The 26,860-nt window shown below is 39.5% G+C and overlaps 1 pseudogene; it reads left to right on the forward strand.

Moving 5' to 3' along the window:
- The first annotated feature begins 630 nt into the window (after positions 1–630).
- The window catches only part of LOC122748689, a 173,687-nt pseudogene continuing 147,457 nt past the window's right edge, over positions 631–26,860 (forward strand).

Raw genomic sequence — 26,860 nt, forward strand, 5'->3', positions numbered from 1 at the left:
ATCTAGTGTGCAGAGAGAACAGAAATCTGCCCAGGAGGACATCTTAGCAATATGGTAAAATACTCTGAAGAGTTTGGAAACACTCCCGCTCCAACACTTTCCATGGCAGCTTTCGGGCCACCACTTAAAAGGAAGAGTGTGCTGGGGCCTGAAGCCCACCACATCTGGATGAAATCCTCATGCCAGACCCAAAGCCATCCGTCTAACAACAGGCAAGACATTTAAGAAAGAAAGCAGCTGGGTGAGGATTTCCCTTAAGTTTCCAAAGAGTCTTTAGATTTCCTTTGGCTTAAGGGAAAGCAATTGGGAACCTGATAAGCAAAAAGATCTTCACTGGATGTCACTTTGTCTAAGAAACAAGCTCCAATGAAATCAATTCCCTCTGCAGGTGCGTGACTTGTTAGGATTCCATCCCTGAGACCACTCGGGCTGCCTGTCAGAGGCAGAGCTCCGTTTGGGTATCTGGAGCAGGTAGCAGCTGTATGCTGTAACATCGTCAGGTATCACATTCACTTCCACGGCTCTCATACAAATTGCCAGCAACTAACTATAAAGGGAGAGAATATAAAGCTTGACAAGAAACTCTGTTCATTTTAACTTGTACTTTGAGTGGAACAGCCTTTAATTAAGATGGGAGAAGAGATGAAGAAGCGTTCAATAGAGAGCAGGAAGCCACGAAGGTATATTGTCACCGGCCATGGCCCAGTAACAGGGACAAGAGAAACAAATCTGGAATTCTACAGGCAAGCCTCCAGTTCAGTGGTAGGGTTGGCTAGCCAGTGAGGAAGGGGAAGGTGGCCCGTGGGAAAGATGCAGGAAATGAAAATGAAGATCGTTTTAAAAAAGGTGGTAGTGAGCAAGGGGAGTCAAGAGGGGAGTCGAGTGGCAGATCATTAAGGGAGAAGTGGAAAAGTAAAATAAGGACTTACTATTTTTTATTATTATTATTATTTTTTTTTGTGAGGCAATTGGGGTTAAGTGACTTGCCCAGGGTCACACAGCTAGTAAGTGTTAAGTGTCTGAGGCTGGATTTGAACTCAGGTACTCCTGACTCCAGGGCCAGTGTTCTATCCACTGTGCCACCTAGCTGCCCCCAAGGACTTACTATTGTCAGATTTTAGCAAGGCATTTGACAAACTCTATCACAGTGTCATTAGAGATAATACAGAGAGGTGAACTGAATGACAGTACAGGTAGGGGATTTCAGAATTGAATAAGTGAAATTTAATCTGGAGGTGGTGCAGTGGACAGGGTGCTAGGCCTGGAGTCAGGAAGACCTAAGTCCGAATCTGGTCTCAGGTATTTACTAGCTATGTGACTCTTGGTAAGTCACTTAACCCTATTTACCTCTGTTTTCTCATCTTCAAAAATGATGTAGAGAAGGAAATGGTAAAATACTCCAGCATATTTGTCAAGAAAAGCCAAAATGGGATCACAAAGACTTGGCCGTGAGGGGAAAATGACTGAACAACAACCTGGAAAGAAATATCTAGAAGAATAATTTAGAGATCTAGGCATAGCAGATATGTGGATTTGTTTTCCTTAATTAATCTATTATCTATCTCTCACATCTATCTATCCAGCTATCTATTTGTCATATCTATTTTTTTTTTTGCAGGGCAATGAGGGTTAAATGACTTGCCCAGGGTCACACAGCTAATAAGTATCAAGTGTGTGAGGCTGGATTTGAATTCAGGTCCTCCTGAATCCAGGGCTGGTGCTTTATCCACTGTGCCACCAGCTGCCCCCTTGTCATATCTGTTATCTATCTCTCATCTCTCTCCCCCTTCATCTCCTTAACATGAGAACCTTTTACACTCTACCCTTGAGAAAGGAAGAGTAAACTTATGATTTCCATTTGATAGATGACGAATCAACAATAACAGTTGATAGGATCATAGATAGATATCCAGAAGGGGCCTCTGAGGCCATCTAGCCAAACCCCTTCATTTTACAGATGAAAAAGCTGAAGCTTAGAGATGTTAATTGACTTGTTCAAGGTCATAGAGATAGAATGTGGTAGGGCCAAGATTTGAAGCCCAGTCCTCTGCGTCTAAATCCTGGCTGTTTCCACTGTTTCATCCTCTCTCCCATTCATTAGAGGACATTTCAAGGTTTACAAAGCTTTTTGTTGTTGTTGTTGTTGTTGCAAATTGTTGTTGCAAAAATCCTGTGAGGAAGGTAGCACAAGTTTCATGATCCGTAGATAAAAACTGAGTCTCAGAGAGTTTAAATATTTTGTGCAGAGTTACACAGCTAGTGCATCCAGAGTGGTGTCTAGAACCCAAAGAGAGCTAGATGGTGCAGTGAATAAAATACTGGGAATGAAGTCAGGAAGATCTGAGTTCAGATTCAACCCCAGGAACTCATTAGCTGAGCAAGTCACTTAACTTCTGTCTGCCTCAGTTTCCTCAGCATCTACTTTTCTGGGTGATTGTGAAGATCAAATGAGATAATAGATGTAAAACACCTATTGCACAGTGATTGGCACATAGTATATCTTAATAAATGATTGTTTCCTTCGTTCGTTCGTTCGCTCCTTCCTTCCTTCCTTCCTTCTTTCCTTTTTTCTGACTCAGTCTGGAGTAATTTGCATTACACCACATTTCCTCTCTACTACTAAAGGAAAAAGTAGGGAAAAGATGTTAATATGATGGAGAGAAAAATGAAATAATTTTAACTTGTGGGTAAGAGTTGAGCTTAGAGAAGAACGGCTTAGATGAAATACTAGGAGAAAGGGAGAGAAGAGTGGCAGAGAACTGAAAATGATCAGCATCTCTCTTCTCCCTTTTTACTGCTCATTCCAGAACATACAATGGTCTCTTTCAGTTTCTGGATAACTCCTGATGCTGATGTGCCAGGGTTGCATTAGGATCAGAGAGGAGTTAGTAAAGGAGTACAGTCGGGGGCGGGGGGGGGGGGAGGATAGGAGGTGGGGTTCTTTTCCTGGGGCTGAAACAGAGAAAAAAGGAACAGGGACAGTTCCCCTCCCTTTTCTTCTCCCCATACTTGTTCTACCTCCACAATAGTGCTATCTTTTTTCTACCTTCAGTCAATTAATCAGTAAATCAATCAATCGGATTTCCAGAAATCTGTAAATCTGTTTGCCTGGAGCTGAAGGTCAGTCTAGTAAAGGAGTAATTAGAAGAATGAATTGAGTACAAACCATAAAAGGCCTCAACTATGAGGTAAAGGATTTTGGCAAATGGGAACCATTTATATTAAGTAGCAAGGATGGCATATCGAGCTGGCCACATCACTTAGGGGGCCGAAGAGGAACATTTCAGTTTTGAGACATCCTGTGATAAGAAAATGCCTGGTTTTAGCTGAAAATATATCACCTAAGAGTCTGAAAACAAGCAGTTCTTGATGAAAAGACTATGATATAGTGTTTCCTATTTGGTGCCCTGTTCAATAGTCTCTCTTGTATTCCAAATCATGACCAGAAGTCACCATGCCAGAGTTTTCTTCACTTTCAGGATGACCTGAGACAGTGGCCCTTTATGATGAATAGCTCTGATTTCAGATTGCTTTTCTGGTTCTATAATTTCTAGGATTCTTTCTGGCTTAGGTTATCGGATGTACAAACCTCATTGAAAGTAGATTTCATGGTATACCATACTCACAAAAATTGTTCCACAGTCCCTTTCCTATCAACCTTTTTTTTTTTTTTTTGTCTGCTGAAAAGGAGGATGGTTTTTCTCATGCAGACAAAAGTCTTTGAATATCTTTAGTTTCTTTTTATTTATTGGCTCTGCAAAAATCTGGGGACAGTAAATGTACTCATTTAGCAGGTTTTTTATTGCCTCGGTTATCCTTTTAACTGGCCTTCAAAGTATTATTTATTACAATACAATTATTAGAGCATTGAATAAAGGCAGGAACCTGTCAGCATTTTCATTATAAATCCCAAATTTCAGGGCCCGTGCTGTGAGTTTGGCAAAACAATTCTGTCTAGGGGAAGCTTGGACAATTCTCAAGACTGCATTCCTAACATAAGACCTCTGTTCCCACTGCAGTTCTAACGGGATGTGGTATTTTTAATTCAGGCCCCAGTTCTTTCACAGTGTTAGCCTGGGCTGTTAAACAGCTGCTGTATTTAGCTACAGATGTGAGTGTGCTTTATGGAAGTGATCACTCTGTGTGTGAGTGCACACCCATAAACAAATATGCATATATTTTAACTATCTATTGATGCAATTTGGACATGTAAACATTTGCAGTCAAATCAAGAAAAGACAAGGTTTAATTTTCCATGATAATATCCACTTAGCCACACCATATATCCTGCACATTTTACATCATATTCTCCCTCCTTACCTCCACCTAGCTCCCCTTAAGGCTCAGCTCTGGTGTATTCATTTATTAGAAACATTTCTGGATTCCCCCAGTTGTTAGTCTTCTCCCTCAAAAAAAAATTTAAAACCCCATTTAATTTTTCCATATAGATTTTCTATCTACTAACTTTATGTTCATTTGCCAAGCCCCCTCCCTCCACCTTCCCCACCTTCCCCTCCTGTCCCTATCAGAATGTAAACTCCCTGAAGGCAGGGATTGTTTTATTTTGGCCTTTAGATCTCTATCACCTACTATAATGTCCCACATGTGGTATGCACGTAAGAAATATTTCATGAGTTGAACTGAATAGATACTTAATAGCACATGTTTAGGGCCACTAAACTGGCCAAATTAACACAGGTCCAAGAATTTTCTGACTTTCAGGTTCTTCCTTTGTCACTGGCATATAGCCCCTGCACTTCAGTTTTAAAAGCTGAAAAGGAAGGACAAAGACGCTAAGACCCAAGAAAAGGAATTTCTTTTGGCCTGGTCAATATCCCACACGGAGATATGTTCAATACTTCCTTTACTTCATAATCTTTATCCAAATGGAAGCTAAAAGCAGTAAAGGGAATAAATGTTCTTCATCTTGTGCTCCACACTTATTGTTTAAACCTTCAAAACTTCAAAAATATGAAACCATTTTTCTTTGGAATTGGCTTTCTTTCCTTTCCTTAATGAGGACTACAATCCTGCCAAATTTGAAGTTCACAGCTTCAGTCATTTTTGAGTTTTTGAAACACAGATAAAACATCTTGGGTTTTTTTTTTATGACCAAAAATGTGCAATTTTCCCTACCTAGGTGTATGTTCTACTCACAAATATATCATAGCTATTTGTGGTTAGTTGAGACAGCCAGATAAGCTCTTCTGTTTGCAAAGTACAGTGTACCACAGAAGGCTTTGGCATTCTTATCCCATATTATATTCCAGTTATCTCCCAATTTGATTCCCTTTCATGACCACATTTTCTGGTTGGAGGGGTTTGTCAACAGTTGTTGATGAGTTGGAAGAAGCTGGCCAGGGAGTTAGTGGGCTGACTCCTTAACTGGCTGCCACCAGGGCCCTGCTTTTTAATAGCATTGCTTATTAGGTTTTTGCCTTCCCTTTTTCAGCTTCCAAAATCCTCTGAGAGATGCCAGATAATAAGAGACAAATTGTGCAAATTAAATGTCAGGAAGTGGAGCATTAGTAAGTGAGCTTTTTGCCATGTATGGTACTGCTGAGTCCCCTCTCCCCAAGCCAAATACTCCTTCGAATTGGAGGAGGTTTGATAGATTGGGTTTTTTAAAAAGTTAAAACATGACAGATGCTTATTTTCATTTTTTTTGTTCATCTGGTGAAACCAGAAGGGGCCCCAAAGAAGTCATTAATGTCCACTGTACAAAGGCTATAGGAGATAGTATGGAGAGGGGACTGTAAGAGCAGTGTGGTTCTCCATATGTATACTAGGGACTTCCTTATGCTCAGGATACATGGGTAAGAGAGGGAATCTGTTATAATTAACTATATGATACATATGGTGGACTAGAAAGTTTACTCCTTGGAGACTAGTTTAGTTACAAAACCAAACAAACAATGAACACTGAGTCAACTAACGATCGATCTCCCACGTGTTGTCAAGAAGCTCCAGTGGCTTATGGTTACCAAAACCAAGTCAGGAAATGTGCATATCCTGATTCAAATTCCTCATTTTCTGGGGCAGGGGATACAGTGAAATGACAAGAGGCCTTGGAGGCAGAAGACTGAGTTTGAGTCCTACCTTGGCCACTTACTAGTTATGGACCTTACTATAAAAATCTGAAAAAGGAGGAAAGGGTTCATAGGAGCATCAATTTAGAGCAGGAAGGAACCACCCCATCCTTCAATTTCACAAGAGAAAGCTTGAGGACCTTAGAGGAGAAGCAACTTGTGGAGTAAATAGCAGACGAACGATTTCAACTAAGGTCCGAAAATAGTCTAGTTTTCTTAAAGAGCTAACATTGTACGTTCTGCAAAAGCAGAAGTAAAAAATAAAACCAGTTTACAATTGATAAATGAATCATTAAGTCTTTTAAGTGCCTACTGTGAGCTGGATATTATGGTGGGCACTGAAGATACAAATACAAAAAAATAGAGGGGCAGTTGGGTGGCATAGTGGATAGAGCACTAGCCCTGAAGGTGGGAGGACCTGAATTCAAATCTTACCCCAGATACTTACTAGCTCTGTGACCCTGGGCAAGTCACTTAACCTCAATTGCCTTAAACATCCAGGACCATCTCCAATTGTCCTGGTGTATATCTTGCCACTGGACCAAGATGGCTCTGGAGGAGAGAGTGAGGCTGGTGACTTTGCACAGCCTTGCCTCACTTAAATCCCATTCACTGCAAGTCATGACATCATCCCAATGTCATGGTCCTCTTCCAGAATGAGGGACCACCAACAACAAAAATTAGAAAATATTTTGAGGGTAATGAAACCACTAATATATTGGCTTCATCCCCAATCTTTAGAAAGCATATGCTTTCCTCACTAGAGGACCATGTTCATGTGGCTATCTTTGAATCATCAATCATAAGTGCTATTTTCAGCTACAACTCCCTAAGTACCAGTAAGTGATATATTGTTTAAAGATTCCATTTCTTTGGATTCAGACATCGCTTCTCAGGTAAGCACTGTGTAGATAGAGTTAAAAAGACCTGAGTTCTAGTCCTGTCTTAAACACTATCTGTGTGACTTTGGGCAAGTCATTTAACTGCTACCTCAGTTTCCTCATCTTTAAAATGGGGATAATAATAGCACCTACCTCATAGGGTTGTTGTCAGTATCAAATTAGTTAACAAGTGAAACATTTTGAAAACCTTTTTTTTTTGGGGGGGGGCATGGCAATCAGGGTTAAGTGACTTGTCCAGGGTCATACAGCTAGTAAGTGTCAAGTGTCTGAGGCAGTATTTGAACTCAGGTCCTCCTGAATCCAGGGCTGGTACTTTATCCACTGTGCCACCTAGATGCCCCCAACATTTTGAAAACCTTAAAGGCACCATGTAAGTGCTTATTATTATTATTATTATTTTTGTTGTTATAGTTATTAACTTAGAGATTTTTTTCAACAATTTAAAATAGCCCAAGTTATCACTGGTATATCTCACTTATCACTGAGATCATTTCACCTGGTCATTTACCTTTACTAAGCCAACGTCTGTGGTATCTGTTTCCAGGTCATGGGTATCATTATGATCAATGTCATAGAATTTCAGACACCTGTATACCATTGAGCTTGGGTGTGTGAATTCCTTTTTAGTGTTATTTTTATTCTGTTCAACATATCGGAGACTATGCTGGATGTTTTTTGAGGGTAATTCCAATTAGGATTCCCTTAAGGACAATTCTGGGAAATGTTACTTCCTGTCTGATAGAAAAATACACAACTATTAGAATATCTTTAAACAATTTTTTGCTCTAGTTGCAACAAAAAGTGGTGTCCAAGTTATTAGAAACTGTCAAATAAACATAATAAACTCTTTCTCCCCTAGACCTGTAACTTCTTAGATCTAGGTAAGACCCCCTACGTAGATTTAGAGAGCTGTCTGGGGCATTGAGAATTCAGATGACTTGCCCAGGATCACACAGCCAGGACATGTCAGGGGCAGGCTTTCTTCTTGATTCTGGGTCAATCCTCTTTCCATGATCTTTTATCCTTGAGTGCCACATTGCTTCTGTCAGGTTATATAGTCTTGGAAACTCACTTTAACTCTGTTCTATTTGGAATTGTAGGACTTACTCTGCTGTTATTTAGTTGTTTCAGCTATGTTCAACTTTTTGTGATGCCATTTGGGGTTTTCTTGGCAAAGATACTGGAGTGGATTGGCATTTCCTTTTCCAGCTCATTTTACAAATGAGAAAACTGAGGCAGAGTTAAGTGACTTGCTCAGGGTCATATAGCTAGTTAGTGTCTGAGGCTGGATTTGAGTGTAGGTTTTCCTGACTCCAGTGCTCTATCCACTGAGTCACCCAGCTGCCCCATGAATGCTGATATTAAATTCATTTTTGTGGACTAAGTTATTAATGAGCTATGGTTTAGGAAGCATCTATTGCTGGGAAGATGTAACACTTTAATGTAATAATATCTAGAATTTGCATAGCTTTTTATATTTTATAAAGCACTTTATACATTTGATCTTCCATTTTACAAATGTAGAAAGTGAGGCTGTGCTAGGTTAAGTGACTTATCCAGAGTCACTCACCTAATAAGCATTTGAGGCATGATTGGATGCAGGACCTGATGACTCCAAGTCCATAACTCTACTGTATCACTTAGCTGCCACATGCATCCATTATTGTAACACCACGAACTTTCCCTCAGTGTGGAGAGAACATTCTGTTCTAACTTGTTCTGTGTATATGGCATTCTTTCCCTATTGTAATCATGTTTTGAAGGGGGATTCTAGCAAACCACTCCCATGAGGAAGGTGCCAGAGGATTACTTCATTCTGAGAAAGCAGAAGTGAAGGGAGACAGCAGCTGGGCCAGAGAAAGATGCTCATGTCTGTCAATGAACTGAGAGCAATGAAAGTCCCAAAAAAAGGAAATTGGTGGAAAGTACACCAAGGGGCATAAGCTTGGACAGGAAAATGAAGTTCTGGGGCTGGAGGGGTTTTCTGGGGCTAACCTGAGACAGGACACAAATGAGAGAGGCTCAGTCCCATGGTCTCAAGACACTTGCAGTCCTAGATCAGGCCTCATCATTAGCCTTTCCACCTTAAGTCAATCATCTTTCTAATTTATCCTTTACCCCTTAGACTCTCTCCCTCCTTCCTCCCTCCCTCCCTCCTTCCCTCCTTCTTCCCTCCTTCCATCCCTCCTATCTTCTCTCCCTCATACCTCCCTTCTATCTTCCCTTCCTCTCTCTATTATATTCCAAGGGATCTTCCAGGTATCTCTCTTTGCCATCTTTGGATGACAGTGTCAAATATGAGTTTGGTCTGAATTGGGAGACATGAACACTACTGATTTACCAAACCAGATGCTTTGGCACCACCCACTAGCTGCCTTGTTTGGAGTGATCAGCTTTGGGTACCTCCACCACTATCTCAGTATCATGCCTAAGCATTGTCACAGAACTCTGAATGATAAAAATCCCTATCAACTCTTTCCCCTAGATGTTCATGAGCAAACTGTCACAGAAAAAATCCCTTCCCTCAAACATTTTTCAATGTATTCTCATCTCTGTCCATCCCAGTCATATCCTCCCACAGCCAATATCATTCACTGTGCCCTATGGAATCACCACTCTGTTGTTTTGTTAACAATCTCTTCTTTATCTTAGATCTCACCAGTTCTCTTTCTTCTAATTCTTCTCTAAAGCTTCTAATTCCTGATATTTGGGAACTAAAGGAAATCTGATCTGGTCACCCTTTCCATTACTTACTACTCTTCTCTAAACCAATGATTTGGTGGGACAAGCAGAGAGATAGGACCATTCCTTATTCTTCACTGCCACTTCTAAGCCATCTTTTGGCCTCTCCAGCTGAGGTTTACTCCATTCATCTGTACTATGTAGTCTGGATCCTTGTAACAGACTGCTGGTAGGTTGATCTTTTTCTTTTATCAAGGAGTTCAGTAACTGGCTCTCAGATGTCCTTTCAGATCCTCAAACTGGCTTTCACTACTACAAGCTGATTCTTTTATTTTTTCCTTATTGATTCTCTACCACACTCTTCAGAGTGGCTGTGTCAAATATTCTCTTCTCTCTTTATGCCTCCAAAAACAACACTTCCTTTTCTTTTATAGAGGACCTCATCCTCTACCTTACTGGGAAGATAGTGACCAATAGTCATGAACTTCTTTCTATTTCCCTCTTTATATAAAAATTCTTTTGTATCCATAGTTCTTATTCATTCATTCATTTGTTTGTTTTGGGGGGGGCAATGAGGGTTAAGTGACTTGCCCAGGGTCACACAGCTAGAAAGTTTCAAGTGTATGAAGCTGGATTTGAACTCAGGTCCTTCTGAATCCAGGGCCAGTGCTTTATCCACTGTACCACCTAGCTTCCCCTTTTTATCTATCTATCTATCTATCTATCTATCTATCTATCTATCTATCTATCTATCTATCTATCTATCTATCTATCTATCTATCTATCCATCCATTCACTTGTTTGTTTTATATCCATAGTTCTTAACCAATTGGCTGGTCCATCATCTACCTTCAATCCATTAAACACAGGCATTTTCTAATGATTAATCCTAGGCCCTCTTCTCATCTATCTCTGCTGATCCATGAATAGATGGCTCCCAAATATATCTAGCATTGCATCCATCCTAATCTCTCTCCTGTGCTCTGGTAGCTTGTCTCCAACTGTCTGGTATATACAATTCTACTTGGATATCCTGTTGGCATCTTAAACTTAATATGGCCAAAGTGAAATTCGTTATTTCCTTCCCCAAACCCACCCCTCTTCCAAAATTCTCTATTCCTACTGAGGATATTAGTATCCTTAGAGTTTTTTCTGTGGCTGGGTAGGTTTTCTCTTCTGGGTACATTTCTATTGGATGAATTGTTGCTTCTGGGTATCTCTGATCTTCACTTATGATGTCTTTGCTGGGTTTTTCTGGGGACTAAGCTGATCTCTTCTATCATCTATTAGTCTTCAAGGTGACCCTTGACTCCTCCCTTTCCTGAACCACCCCTATATAATCAGATGTCAAATCTTGTTGATTCTACCTCCACAATATGTCTTGTATCTATTCTCCTCTCCACTCACAGGGCCACTAACTGAGGTCAAACCTTTAATAGCTCCCAATTAGTTTCCTTGCCCCAGATCTCTCTCTCTCTCTCTCTCTCTCTCTCTCTCTCTCTCTCTCTCTCTCTCTCTCTCTCTCCAATCAGTTCTCTACATAGCTGATGTATGTTTGTGTGTTTCTTATGCACAGGGATGGCCATTTTGTTGCTGTGCTCAAAAAGCTCCCTATTACTTTCATGATAAGGAAGGAAGGAAAGAAACTATGTGCCAGGGTCTGTGTTACTTACTGTGTTACAGGTACTTTATTTCATTTGATCCTCACAATAACCCTGGGAGGTGGGTACTATTATTATCCCTATTTTATAGTTAAGAAAAAAGCTGGATTCAAGCTCAGGTGTCTGACACTTAGGTTTAGTACTCTATCCACTGCACCACCTAGCTGTCTCAGTTTGTTAGAAAGCCCTCCACATCCTCACTCTCACTAATATTTCCAGACTTATTAAATATTATTGACTCTTACACTATTTCTTTTCCAGTGACCTAGTAGGTGTTCCTTAAGCTCAACATACCATCTCTCATCTTTGTTCCTTTGCATAAGTTATCTTGTATGCCTGGAATGCACTCCTTCACTTCACCTTGCTACCTGCAAGGCTCAGATCACTTTTCACTTCATCAACAGAGTCTTTCTTTTTTTTCCTTTTCTTTTCTTTCTTTTTTTTTGGTGAGGCAATTGGGGTTAAGTGACTTGCCCAGGGTCACACAGCTAGTAAGAGTCAAGTGTCTGAGGTTGGATTTGAACTCAGGTTCTCCTGAATCCAGGGCTGGTACCCTATCCACTGCGCCACCTTGCTGTCCCTTAACAGAGCCTTTCTTGAACAACCTACTCCTTTCCCACCAGCTGCTAGTATTCTGTCTTTCTTCATATTGTCTTGTATTTACTTAGTAGCACTTGAGACCCTTCCCTCTAACATTTATACACATTACATGTGCCCTGGAGAAATTACCCCAAGTTTGGCAAACAGTTGGGTCTGAACCTCCCTGCAAAGCCTTAGCTCATGAGCTCCTACTTATATGTTTATTTTTAGCAGCCGGTCAGAGGGAGGGCAATTAGTTAAAAAATAAAAGACACAATAAAATTATATAGGGAATACAAAAAAAATCCCCCTCTTCATACTTTGGGTATACCCACTTACAAGATACAACATCATCAACTATGGAAGGCTCTTGTATGCTTAGAACAAGTGTGATCAGGGAAGGCAAATCAACATATACTTATAGGGAACACATAGGATCAAGTCAGGGGCACATGGAAAGAACCCACATGTAGCCCAGGTACATGCATGGAGAGCATAGACATAGATGTGGAGAGCCTAGACATAGAGGTCATATATGGTCAGGGAACATTCTTGTAACATAGCAACTTGCCAGTTTAATTATAACGAACAGCTCATATTCTCTGGTGATATCTTTGCACTGTGCTTAGTTTTTGCTTGGTTATATGTCCCTTTTTTTCTGTGGCCAGGCAGGTTTTCTCTTCTGGGTACAATATTTCTACTGGATGAATTGTTGCTTCTGGCTATCTCTGATCTTCACTTATTATGTCTTTGTTGTTTTTTTTCTGGGGACTGAGTTGCTGTCTTCTGTCATCTATTAGTCTTCAACTGTTCAGAAGGTCCTGCTAGCTCTGTTTCCATCTTCTGGTATTTTTAGCCAGAATATATGATTGTCTCCAAGGCCACTAACAAATCCTGACTTTGACACTTATTGTGTGGCTTTGGGCAGGTCACTAGACATCCATCAGCTTTACTTTTAGTTTTAGTTTTTTTGAAAATTTGTAAATGATAAAGTTGGATTAGTTGACCTTTGAAATCCTTTTTAGTTGTTCTGAATTTAGGCTTTCATGATCCAGTGATTTTACTAAGATGTAATAGCCAGAAAACCTCTCCCTGACAAGGGCAGGCTAAGTTCTTTTTAAAACCTAAGGACTGAGATTCTGAACCACCTCACCTAGTTAGACGAGCAACAGAAGTCAACTAGAGGCTAAGTATAAGTCTATACTTTTTACTTCCTATGTCTGGTGCTGATTCAAAGTCTATGACCCCTGGGGCAGCTAGGTGGTACAGTGGATAAAACACCAGCCCTGGATTCAGGAGGACCTGAGTTCAAATTTGGCCTCAGACACTTTACATATTACTAGCTGTGTGACCCTGCCAAAAAAAAATTCTATGACCCCAAACAACTAACTGATTTAAGGTTAGAAAATTTCTTCTTCAGTGTGTATATTGTGCTTCACAAAACCCATTTGGGGATTCTCCCTTCCTCCTATTCCACATGTATTCTAGGCATGGGGGAAGTCCATCATCATCTTAGACAGAATACTGTGTGTGAGGAATAGAGAAAAAGCTATAATGTGTGTGGATTTGGGAAGGGAGAAATATATAATGAAGCTGGAAAGATAGATTGGGAGTACATTGGAAAAGGCTTTAAATACCAGAGGAGTTGATACTCTATACTAAATGGCAATAGGGAGTCACAGGAGCTTACTGAGTAGAAGAGTAACATGACCAGATCTATGCTTAAGGAAAATCATGTTGTCAGCTGTAGTTACCAACCTGAGAGACAGGAAGAAGAGTGATGCTCTCGACAGAAACAGAGAAGATGGTGGAAGGAAAGGTTTTTGGGGAAAGATAATGAATTCTATTTTGGATATGCTCAACTTAAGATATCTCTTTACCCACTTTAAATGCCCAGTAGTTAGGGATGCAGTTAATGTTCCACCTTGATATCTCTCCATTTGCATATGTTATATTCCCTTGTAAGTATCTTAAAGGCATGGACATTTTCATTTGTGTTTTCATATCACAGCATTTCACACAATACATTGTACATGGTAGGTGATTAGTAAATGCTTTAAAAAAGTGAGTTGAATCATATATTTTTTTCCAGTGCTTAAATAATAAAATACTTTAAAAAGAATATATTTTAAGAAGTGTTGTGTGCTGAAATTCAGGGGATGGGATATGGAGTAAAAAACTTGCATCTTTTACCATGGGCATGCTAGGAACAGTAAATGTAGACCAAGAAAAGAGATGACAGAAAGAAACCAGCTAGGGTTGTCAATAAGTAGAGCCTTAGGTAATAATCAGAACTACAAGGGATCTCAGAAGCCATCTAGTACAATTACCTCATTTTATAAAGGAAGAAAATGGAGACCCAGGGAGGTTAAGTGGCTAGCCCAATGTCACACAGCTAACAAAAGTCAATGGTAGGCTTTGAACCCTGGTCTTGTGGCTTCCCAGGCTTCATCATTCCATTTCCTTCTTGTTAATCAATATTCCATTCTATTGACCTAATGGACCCCACACACAATAAAACAAACACAATTCAAACCTTCTTCATACTGTAGGTATTGTTTTCAGTGGTTGAACAATAAAGTCATCAAAGATATAATACTAGGTTCATAACACAACAACAAACAGCCATTAATAAATTTGTATCAATTCTTTTATCATGTTAAACAGCCAACACCTAGAAGATAACTGATGGTGGGAATCAAAATTATAAATTCTGATAGGAGGGAGAGCAGAGGGATCTGTTAATTTGGGTACCATAGTTGGGGGTACCTGGGTAGTCTTGAGAGGCATCTGGAAGACACTGAGATGCTTTGTTGAGAGAGGAGTAGGATAACAGGAATGGACTTGCTAATTTGTCCAGAGTCAACCCTGCCCAGAATCCAACACTCCCTTATGGCACAGGGTTGGGTAAATTACTTGCTCATGCTCTGTCTCAGTATCTTCAGCTTCCTTACTGGATAATGGGAATAAGAGCAGACCTGTCCCCACCCCCTTGTATCTTGTGAGTATGACATGGGAAATATCTCTGAGGTCCTTTGATCTTTTTGCCAAGAGATTGTCTATGAACAGCAGGTATATTTCTATATATTTGTGGAGCATAAATTCATTCATTTCCACCTGATAGGGATTAGTAATTTCCTTTAGATTCCTTTGATCTCTCTGAACACACAGCATCTGAGTTCCTTGGCCAGTGTTCTGCCATGCCTCTTTCCTTGCCTACCCATTTTTCACTCATACTGCGATTTCCTCCCCATGCCTGGGATTTGTACAACAATAATGCCTTTCCAGGTGAATGAAACTCTGAAAGAAAAAGAAAAAAAAAGCAAGCTAGCAAGAGAGAAAGCATGGTTAATGACCATGGAGAGTTTAACCCATATTTAGCGTCTCCTTTTCAGTAACTGATGAAGCTTATGGAGTAGATGAACCAGCTGGTATTAGTAAAAGTGTGAAGATCTGTGATGGGGGAGGGGGCAGGAGGGGCTGTGGGTGTATTTCAAAGTCTGTTGGATGCAAATGGTTTAATTTCCTTTGTTAATCTGCTTTCTGTATCTGCAATGATTTAAGAGAGGTTTTTCCCCCTCTCCAACACAGTGAGTGAAGGATGCTGGTATTGTGGCCCACCCTAGATTTTAGGCATTACAAAATACCATACAGCTAATTTGCATGTGGGAAACGTATTAAGAAAGCTTATGAAGTGGCAGAGCAGGAAGAGATAGGGGGTCAAATCTCATAAAGTGGGTGCATAGGTGTGAGGATGAGAGAGGTCAGGGGAATCCAGAGAAAAGGGCAGACTGTCAGCTTCTTGAGGTCAGGGCTGCTTTGGGCTTTTCTTTTGTGTGCCTAGCATGTTGCTTCCTCCAGAGTAGGTGACTATCAAATGAGTTTTTGGAAAAAATTGGAGAAAGGTTTGTGATGATGAGAAAATGTCCTTTACCAATATGCACATTGACATCTGCTCTGCCCCTTGTGGTTTTGGAGAGTGGCTAGGGGACTCTGAGAGGTCAGTGTCCCAGAACCATCCTATCGCAGAGGCAGCTCTGAAATCCATGTAAATCTGGACTCAGAAGCAGCCTCTCTATCCACTATGAGGTAATAAAGGGAACTCCTACATTATGAGATCACATATTGATTGAATCACAGGAGTAAAGATAGTCAACCCCACTCAGAAAATTCTGAGAATCAAATGAAATCATGTTTACAGAAGTATTTTAAACTGTAAAGTGCTATACACATGAAACAACAATGAACATTTATTATCATTTATGTATGTGCTGAGGATGGGGTGAAGCACAATTTTGATGAAAAAGTTCCTGACCTCATGGAAACTACACTCTAATAGAGGGATAAGACACCAACAGAGAGAACTCTAAGGAACAATATGAAATGATAAATACAATATAGTTAAAAACATGTGCTTTGTGATGTTTCAACAAGGGAATTGACCAAAGGCATCACAAAGGAGCTAACAGGGATTTTAAAGCAGAATTCACCAAACAATGAGAGGGAAAGAAAGGAATTCTAAGAACAGAGAAAAAGGGTGTGCACAGAGGGAGGCGAGAAAGGACAGCAGGGGCTTAGAAGGCAGATGTTAGTCCACTCTGTCTGGAGCATAGAATGAATAAAGGGAAGTAATGTATGAGAAAAACGAAAAAGAAGGGGGTGCTGTCTATGCAATTTATTCTAATTTTGGACAGCTTTAAATGTTTTCTTTATATTAAACCGTAACCTGCTTTGCTGTGACTTATACCCATTGCTCCTACTTCAGCCTTCTTGGGCCAAGCAGAGTGAGTTCAATTCCTCTTCAACAACACTAGCCCTTCAGACACTTGAAGGCTGCTGTCATGTCGCCTTTAAACCTGTCTTCTGCAGAACCAGCATTCAGTGTCTTGGAGAGATCCTCCTACAATGTCAGCTCCTCGAAGCCAAGAATGGTATCATTTTTATCATATCTCCCGTGCCTAGCATAGTTTCCTAACAATAAGTGCTTCTTTCATTGAACTGGAGATGGCATATTCCAACCTGCTCTTACTGTCTCATTCTACCCTCTTCTAAATGAGTTCAAATGTGTTCAGCTCTTTTCCAGAATGTGAAATCCAGACCCAAATATAATATTAAAAATATTCCAGGTCTGGTGTGTCAAGAACAAGTGTGATGGAGGTGGTGCTCCCTTTATTGTGTATTTTATGTTTTTAGCTAGAATAGCTTTTGTTGTTGTTGTTCCCATGTCATGTGATTGACTCATTTAAAATACACAGCTAGGTGGCGCAGTGGATAAAGCACTGGCCCTGGATTCAGGAGTACCTGAGTTCAAATCCGGCCTCAGACACTTGACACTTACTAGCTGTGTGACCTTGGGCAAGTCACTTAACCCCCATTGTCCCACCAAAAAAAAACAACACAAAAAAACAAAACAAAACAAAACAAAAAAAAATACAACCCTCAAGGTCTTTTTCATTGGAACTGTGATCAAGCCTCATATCCCTCATCCTGTATTTTCAAAGCTGATTTTTTAAAAGCTAAAATAGAGCATTTAAAATTTATCCTAATTATTATTATTATTTTTGGGTGGGGCAATGAGGGTTAAGTGACTTGCCCAAGGTCACACAGCTAGTAAGTGTCAAGTGTCTGAAGCCGAATTTGAACTCAGGTCCTTCTGAATCCAGGGTCTATCCTCTATGTCACCTAGTGCCCCCCTAGTTAATTATATCTTATTCGATTCAATTTGCCATGCTTTCTTTTCTTTTCTTTTCAATTTGCCATTCTTGACTATTTAAATGCTGATCCTGATGTTTTCTATATTTGCCACAGGCTTTCCTGACTATGGACATATCAGCTCAAACATCTATCAGCTCAATGGCACAATGGATAGAAGGCTATACTTGGGGTCAGGAAAAATCTGTGTTATATCTTTCCTCAGAAACTTACTAGTTGTGTGACACTGGCCAATTGCTTGACCTTACTCAACCTCAGTTTCCCCATCTGTTAAATGGGAATAAAAATGGCACCTACTTCCTGAAAGTGTTATGATGATCAAGTGAGATAAAACATATAAAGTGCTTTGTCAACCTTAAAGCACTATATAAATACTTGCTATTATCATTACCACCTTGTGCTAGGGTGCTTGGCAATGGGGAACCCAGGATTAGAACCCCCCTAACCTAGAATGGATAGTGTAGGACAGATATGCTCCTTGCCCTTTGATAACAGCTTCTAAATGAGACAATGATTATGTTCTCTGAGATTTCATCTGTTGATAGTCTGGTTCTAGATCTCAAGCAACAGAAATATAATCACATATTCCTAAAATCTTTTTTGTGTGTGTGTGAGGCAATTGGGGTTAAGTGACTTGCCTAGGGTCACACAGCTAGTAAGTGTTAAGTGTCTGAGGCCAGTCAGGTCCACCTGACTCCAGGACTGGTGCTCTATCCACTACGCCACCTAACTGCCCCCCCCTTAAATCTAACTATAGGATTCATGAATAATATTCTAATTATAGGGGAAGCTAGGTGGCACAGTGGATAGAGCACCGGCCCTGGAGTCAGGAGTACCTGAGTTCAAATCCGGCCTCAGACACTTAACACTTACTAGCTGTGTGACCCTCAGCAAGTCACTTAACCCCAATTGCCTCACCAAAAAAAAAAAAAATTCTAATTATGTTTGGTTCACACAAAAACTATACACTGATACAAGTGCTAACAGGCTTCACCGGGAACTGAAGTTCATGGTTATTAGCTTTGGTCCCTGAGAGGTAAAGCAGCCTGCCTAGTAGTGAGTATTAGTAAAACGAGTCCTGTCTCAAACAGTGTGCTAGGCATAAGCAGCCACAAAGATTAGTGATAGCACTATTTTAAACACAAGGAAGGCAACTGGAGCTGAAGACTTCTTCAAATGCACCAATTTAAGAGAAGCAGAACTGAGAATGTACCAATCATGAGCATGAATAAACTATACACACACATGCATACATATACACACACACACATATATATACACACATATATACATATACAGAAGTTGATACTCATACTTTATGCATTTGTCTATAGACATCTGGGGTCATGGGTTTTATTGCTGCCTCATTCTTTTTTGATAATCTCTCTCATGAAATAGTGGTCCTTTCTTTTGCTATTTTTCTTTCTACATTTATGCTTTCTATGCTAGTGTCTATGGTACCAAGCTTATCAGATCTTTGTGGGTAATTTTCTCTCTTTCCTTTTTGGTTAGTCAAGCCTTCCAGATTAGATTCACATGACATCTAGACAAATATATTTTTATCAGCCCTTGTTGGGTACATGCTACCTTTGATCAGGGATCCATTATTCTTCTCTTTTAAGCAACAGCCCCCAAATCTATATCCTCTTCTTCTATATCCTCACTGTCATCTTTACCAGCTATTCACTTTCCAAATTTAGCTTTTTCTCTTGCATGACCTTGAACTGGCTCTACTGATGAAAACTCTATCTCTGTTCCCAAGATCACTAAACTGTTTCCCTGCCTCTAGTTTCTCATCTCTGCAATCCATTCTCTATACTGTTCCCAGAACAATCCTCCTAAAATATCACTATATACTCATAGCCCTTCATTATAAAAGTTCTCCAATTAATTCTCATTTTCTATAGGATAGAGTCAAAGTGACTTAGTCTTGCATTTAAATCACTCCACAATGTTGCCCTCATGCAACTTTCCAACCTCATCTTCTCCTCCTCTTCCTTTGTACAAACTTCTCTCTGGAGGGAGTCAACTAATCTTTGTGACTTTTTTTTTGCCCTGAACCTCTGTTCATACTGGTCTTCCTGCCTATGATATATTCCTCCTACTTATTAATTTTCCTACTTATCTACATTTTATCTTTATTTTGATGCCCAGATTAAATTTCTTGGATTTAGTGGAGAAGGGTTCAAATCATGCCTCTAGAACTTGCTAGTTGTTTGACCACATGTGTATATACACACCTGAGTACATGCATGACTCCTCACAACCCCATTTGGGATTCTCTTGGCAAAGATACTAGAGTGGTTTGCCATTTCCTTCTCCAGCTCATTTTATAGTTGAAGAAATTGAGGCAAATCGAGTTAAGTGACTTGCCCAGGGTTACACAGCTAGTAATTATCTGAGACTGGATTTGAACTCAGGTCTTTTTGACTCCAGGCTCAGTGCTCTATCTACTATGCCACCTACCTGCCATAGACACATATGTATATATATATATACATATATGTGCAAATATATATGTATGTATACACACATATACATTATGTGTATATACACACACACATTGTGTGTATACACACACAACTTTATCATTGAAGATATGTATGACAAGAAAAGGAGTCAAATTACGTATCAAGAGCAAAAGATAACAGACTGATAGATGGAGTACCTCTGAGAGTAAAATAACCAGGGAATGGCCTCCAATGTGTTGTATGGACCTCTATGGGAAGATTTATTTAAAGTCAAGGATAAACATTATGGAAGAATTATGATACATGCCAGAAGAGGAAGTGTCCACAAATGACATCTGTCTTCCCAACTATATTGCAAAGGAAGGCAGGGACTGAACCTTATGCTTCTTTGTATATCCATTAGCATCTGACAGTACTCTTCAAATAGCAGACATTGAATAAATGTTTATTGATGATCCTGACAGCACTCAAACAATTTCTTACCTCACAGGAGTCTGGACATCTTCCAATTAATGACTGGACTTTCTAGCATCATGGAAGAACAGTGGGGGAAGATTTAAGGGGGACAGGCTGGCTTTTGATTGACATATGACACAGGAATTTAGTATAGGAAACAGGAACTTAGCATAGGAAATGGCCCTCACCTTTCATCTAGTCTGGCCTCCTCAGTAGGAACTAGAGAGGTCTCTTGACTTGTCTAGCATGTTCCTCCAATCACATCTTGTTACATGAATGAATATGACTAATCCTGAATGGCCAATGTAACAGGGCATGGCAGTGGGAGCTTGAGATGGTGGCAAGTACACAAAGAAGCACTAGCAGATGAGCCTTTCTTCAAGGGTTAGCGTCCTCTGCAAAGTGCCCAAAGTGGGATAGGAGTAAGGAATGATGCTGTTTTCCTATGGCATTTGTTAGTTAATAGCCATTTCCCCACAATTCTTTGCCAAGAACTGGCAGTATCCAAAAGGAAAAAAAGAGTAAGTCTGAGATTTCAGTAGTGTGCCTTACAGAAATAGTGAGTTAAAGAATCACAAAATGTTACACATGGAAGATAGATAAAAATTAGCTTTGCTCTCCTCTCCTTTTTACCTCTTCTTTCCTCTTTTCTTCTTTTCCCTTTCCTCAAAACTGTTATAATCCCTAGTTTCCTTCTAGGGCAGCTAGGTAGTACAGTGGATAGAGAGCTGGGTCTGAAGTCAAGAAAACTCATCTTCTTGAATTCAAATCTGGCCTCAGACACATAATAGCTGTGTGACCTGGGCAAGTCACTTAACCACATTTGCCTCAGTTTCCTCATCTGTAAAATGAGCTGAAGAAGGAAATGGCAAACCACTCCAGTATTTTTGCCAAGAACCCCACCCTGCAAAAAAAAGGGAGTCATAAAGAGTTAGACATGACTGAAAATGACTAAACAAGTTTCTTTCAAAACTTAGCTCAAGTATTATGTTCTACTTGATACCTTTCCTGATCGATTCACTTCACATGATATTGTCCTTTCTCTGAAAACTATCTCATTCATTTTGTGTATATTCTGTATATACTTATATGTTGTATATAGTTATACTTATGTAGATATTTGTTGTCTCCCCATTAGAATGTAAGTTCAGTGAGGGCAAGGGCCATTTTACTTTTGTCTTTTCATCCCTAGCACAGAACCTGGCACACAGATGATTAATAGATGCTTGTTGCTTGATTGGATTATACTTCCTGGTAAGGACTGAGGTAGCCAATAGATCTTGAGGTGATCCAGGAAGGAATCTTCTTTAGAATCATTGTTGTGTGGCTTTTGAGTGATTGAATAACCTGCCTGAGGTTACAGAGAGATTCAGGAGGACTAATGACTATTGATTACTCTTACAATTGCATTGTGTAGGTCAAATACTACAGCATTTCAGGGGCTCCATGATCTCACTGATATAAGTGATCCACCCAATGGTGCAGAACATGATCTATCCCACCTCATTTTTTTTTTCTCTCCTGTAGGAGTCTCAACCACGTGCTCCTATATTCTTCTATATGGTATCCATTCACCATTTTGGGGACCTTCCTCTAACAGTATGTATTGGAACAAGTTCTAAGAAAAAGTCCTACAAACAGCAACTCTCAGTAACTTATACATTCCAAGCAATGTGTCAGTTACTTAGAGTTTTTATTTGTGGGGCATTTCTTAGAAATTGTTCCAAAACATACTGTTAGTTGTCTCCAGCTGGAATGGATCTCCTTCTCCTCCAAGCTCATATGGCTTATACCTCTCTCACTTTCACGTTCAATTGGGAGAAGCAGCATGGCGTAGTGAGTAGACTTAGAGTGAGGAGGGTCTGGGTTCACATCCCCCTTCTGATTGGGAGGAAGAGCTATGAACAAATCACTAAACACCTTTGAACTTCCATTTTCTCATCTCCAAAATGAGGATAATAATATCTTTAGTCCCTAAAACATAGGGTTGTCACAAGGCTTAAATAAGTCAACAATATGTAAAGTGGAAGGAAATGTCAAACCACTCCAGTATCTTTGCCAAGAAAACCCCAAATGGGGTCACAAAGAGTCAGACACAAGTGAAAACAACTGAATAACAACAACATATGTAAAGTGCTTTGCAAACCATATATAAATGCTGATTATTATAATCATTTTGAGTATTATAGTTATTTATGTTGGAGTCCCAACTACTCAGTTAGACTGTAAGTTCCTTGAGGACATGAGTTGAGTCTTTTTCCTTGTAGGCCCCACTACACTTGACATAGTGCCTTGCCCATGGTAGGTGACTGATTGGTATGCCAACTGCAGGGAGATATGACAAGCAGAGGGGAATGTTACAGTATTCCTGAAATTGATAGCACTCACCTTTCCCCTCCCTATTTCCCAGCAGTCAAAGCAATTTGCAATGAGGGAATTCTTTCTCAGAGAAACAAATGGTATTTTGCTAATCAAATGCCTTTTCATGTTTCAGAGTTGTCTGCCACATACCCCCTCTTGGGTCCCCCACCCACAATGGCTGAATTGAAAATTGTCCTGTCAGCAATATCACAAACGTGATTTCTTTATCAAAGGTCATTAGCAATTATTTTGTAAAGAACTGTTGCTTCAGTAATTACCTGATTTTATCTTTTTTATGTAGGTCATTTATATTTCATTATTGTCATGTTATGGCCTATCTGCCTACAAAGAGGCATATATTAAAACCAGCAACTTTGCCTTAGTTACAGAATTATTGCCCTATATTTCATTTGTCATTTTATCTACTGTTCTGGAGAAGATCATAGCTGGCTAGTTAAAGCATTGTATAAATGAACACAGAAAGGTATAGACAACATATGGATGGCTTTCTCCTCAGTCATTCTTATTCTCCTCCTTTATTTTTAAACAGCAGTGGAGGTAATCTCTCTCTGAGATATTCATTTTGATTCAATTCAATAAATTTATTAAGTAGCTACTACGTTCAAGCACACTGGGGTATAATTCTTACCTTAAGAAACTTCCATTAAAAGGAGGAAGAGGTGGTGGTGCTAGGGATAAAACATTTATATAAGTAACCTAGAAACAAGATAGGACTTTGCAAAGGGAAAAGAATGGCATGGGGAAAGGCTGTGAGAAGTTTGAGGAGGGAGAGAGGAAAACTGACTGTAATATTTAGCAGCAATATTTATTCTTGCTACTGTGTCAGGAATTGGAGGTGCTGAACTGAAACATGGAGAAGAAAACCCTCTTCCTGGTTATAGGAATGGTGAATAAATGCATTCCTATAGGCAAAGCCATGCCTAGGAGATGTAGAAGGTATTTCAAAATGCCTGCTGGAACTTGGAGAGTATTAGATGAGTGTGATGTGTATGGACCTCTTTTCTGTAAATTACTCGTTTCCATTTCCTTTGTCTTTAGAAAGATTTCTTGCCTTGAGTTTGTGGCAGAAGATAGATGGGAAGAGGGGAGCCACATGCCATGTGGGTCATTCATTCCAGTCATAGAGAGGGATCAGCTCCTCAAACTGGCATTTTGAATGTGATCCCTGCTGCTGCCATGGTATGACTGGACATTGTGAGAATTTAGACTCAGGGTGAGTCAGGATCTAGAAGAGAGATGTGTTCTGGGGCACAAGGAAAGGCAACCTATGGGAGCTGCATTAGCTGAAAGCATGGAGGGAGGATTCATTTCCACAACATTTCTTTGTCCCAGGTGATTGAGGTCCCAAATTCTGAAAAGTTGTTCAAGATTCATAAGTCTAACCTTTAATTCTTTTAATACCTGGGGATGTTTTCTGTTTCATAAATAGTTGGGAGGATAGAGGGGAGGGGCATGACTTCTTTGTACATAGTTCTTAAAAAGAGTCATATTTTTTGTTTGTTTTCTTTCAGAATAAAAATGTATGTTGATACAGTCTGGGTTGTTGGTAGAATTATATGAAATATGAGTCACCTGGATTGAAGTGAATTTCCAAGACATGAGGGAGAGCCATATAGTCATCTCCATAATTCTCATAATTTGGGATAATGTGACATTTTATTTTTTTCTAGTCTGAATTTTTAATCCAGCTAGTATGGGAAACTAAATGTCCTCATCTGGGGGGCAAGAGGACAAATGAATATCTGGAATTAAGATTGGAGAGACCTCGGGGCAGCTAGGTGGCGCAGTGGATAGAGCACTGGCCCTGGAGTCAGGAGTACCTGAGTTCAAATCCAGCCTCAGACACTTAACACTTACTAGCTGTGTGACCCTGGGCAAGTCACTTAACCCCAATTGCCTCACTAAAAAAAAAAAAAAAAGATTGGAGAGACCTCAACAACATTATGTTATGATCAACCATGATAGACTTAACTCTTCTCAGCAATACAGTGATCCAAGACAATGCCAAAAGACTCATGATGGAAAATGCTCTCCACATTCAGAAAAAGAACTATGAAGTCTGAATGCAGATCGAAGCATAGGATTTTCACTTTTGTTGTTGCTTTTTGGTTGTTGTTGTTGTTTATTATTTCCTGCATTTTTCCCTTTTGTTCTGATTCTTCTTTTACAACATGACTAATGTGGAAGTATGTTAAAAAAAAAGAAAGTTTTAAGTGCCAAATTCTATCCCTCCCTCCCTCCCTTACTGACCCCTCCCCCCTTCCTGAGGTGGTAAGCAAACAGATATACATTATATGTGTGCAATTATGTAAAACACTTTCATATTAGTCACTTTGTATAAGAAGACTTGAATAAAAGAAAAAAAAATGAAAGTGGAAAAAAAAGATTGGAGAGACCTTCTCTGAGACCTTACCTTGGTGGTGGCTTGAGTAGAGCAACACTTGGTGGACAAATTAGATGTCACATTCTCTTTATACTTAATTGCATGGCAACCCACTTCATTGTAGTTTGTAAAAAAAAAAAAAGAGAGAATGAGTCAGGTGTGGATGGATATAATCACAATAGCACTATGGAGTATACAACTTGAATCACAAAAGACCTATCATAGAAGAACTGGTAGATAAATGAGAGAACACTCCTATCCTTCTTGTGTCCTCCTAATCTCTGTTTCAATAGGCTTCACAGTGCCAGACATTCTCACTAATTAAATCATCTCTTTAAGTTAAGCCCTTGTATCTCCTGAAGTTCACTGTTAAAATAACTGTTATTTGGAATGAATAATAGAGATCTCTCTAGTTAGTACTCATTAACATATTTGCATTGATTGGTTTATCTGGATACTGTAGGACTGGAACACAAGAAAGTAAATTTTGATAAAAGAAAGGATAGACAAAGTTGTAAAACATTTGTTGGGTGGGGAGGGACAGGTCTAGGTGAATGTGGAAGTCCTAGTAGTATGGAACCATGTAGAGTTAACTATGCCAAAGATGTGATGCTGTCTTGAATATCATCTGATAAAAACTAGGAGAAGCAATGATGTATGCATGTATGAGTATAGTTGTTTATGACCTACAATACTATTATCATAATGATGGTAATAATAACTAATATTTATGTATTACTTTTAAGTTTTGTAAAACACTTTATAAACATGATCTCATTTGAGTCTCACAACAGCTTTATGTGGTAAGTACTACAGGTATTATTATCTTCATTTTTATAAAAGACGGAAGTGAGGTTCAGATAAATCAGTAACTTTTTCATTTTCATACAAGTAAATGTTGGAAGTGGAATTTGAACCCCGGTCTCCCTTACCCCAAGACCAGTATTTGATATAGTAAGCTATTCTGATGAAAAAAGAATAGAAGAGCAGAAAGGAATATTGAGTGAATAGGACATGGATTTGATTTTCATCTCTATGCAAATGATTTCCAGATTTATGTATCCACTTCTAATCTCTCTCCCACGCTCCAGACTTGTGTCATCAACAACCCTTTGAACATCTCAAATTGGATGTCTGGGAGGCATCTCAAATTGAAAATGTCCAAAATAGAACTCTTCATTCATTTCTGGGAGGAAGAAGGAAGCATTGGGTCCTTTTTTGTTCCTGACCTCGCTATGGCAGGTCGGATGATGGGGTCTCTTAGAAATAGTTAGATTTTTATCTTTCTCTCTGATCATTAGATCCTAATGCTCTTTAATAAATACTTAAAAGTCTAAACTCTTGCTAAAGCTTCTAATTTATTGGAAACCACTCATTGGATTTTTAGACAGTATAGCTAGATAGCAACTTTACATTTCCTTGCACTAGATACTCTTTCATCTCTTGATTGGCCATTTTCACTTGCTGTCCACCATTCCTACAACTCTCTTCCTCTTCAGATCTGCCTCCTAACTTTACTGCCTTTCTTCAAGACTCAGTTAAA

This window comes from Dromiciops gliroides, chromosome 1 (genome assembly GCF_019393635.1).
Source record: "Dromiciops gliroides isolate mDroGli1 chromosome 1, mDroGli1.pri, whole genome shotgun sequence".
Classification (NCBI taxonomy): domain Eukaryota; kingdom Metazoa; phylum Chordata; class Mammalia; order Microbiotheria; family Microbiotheriidae; genus Dromiciops; species Dromiciops gliroides.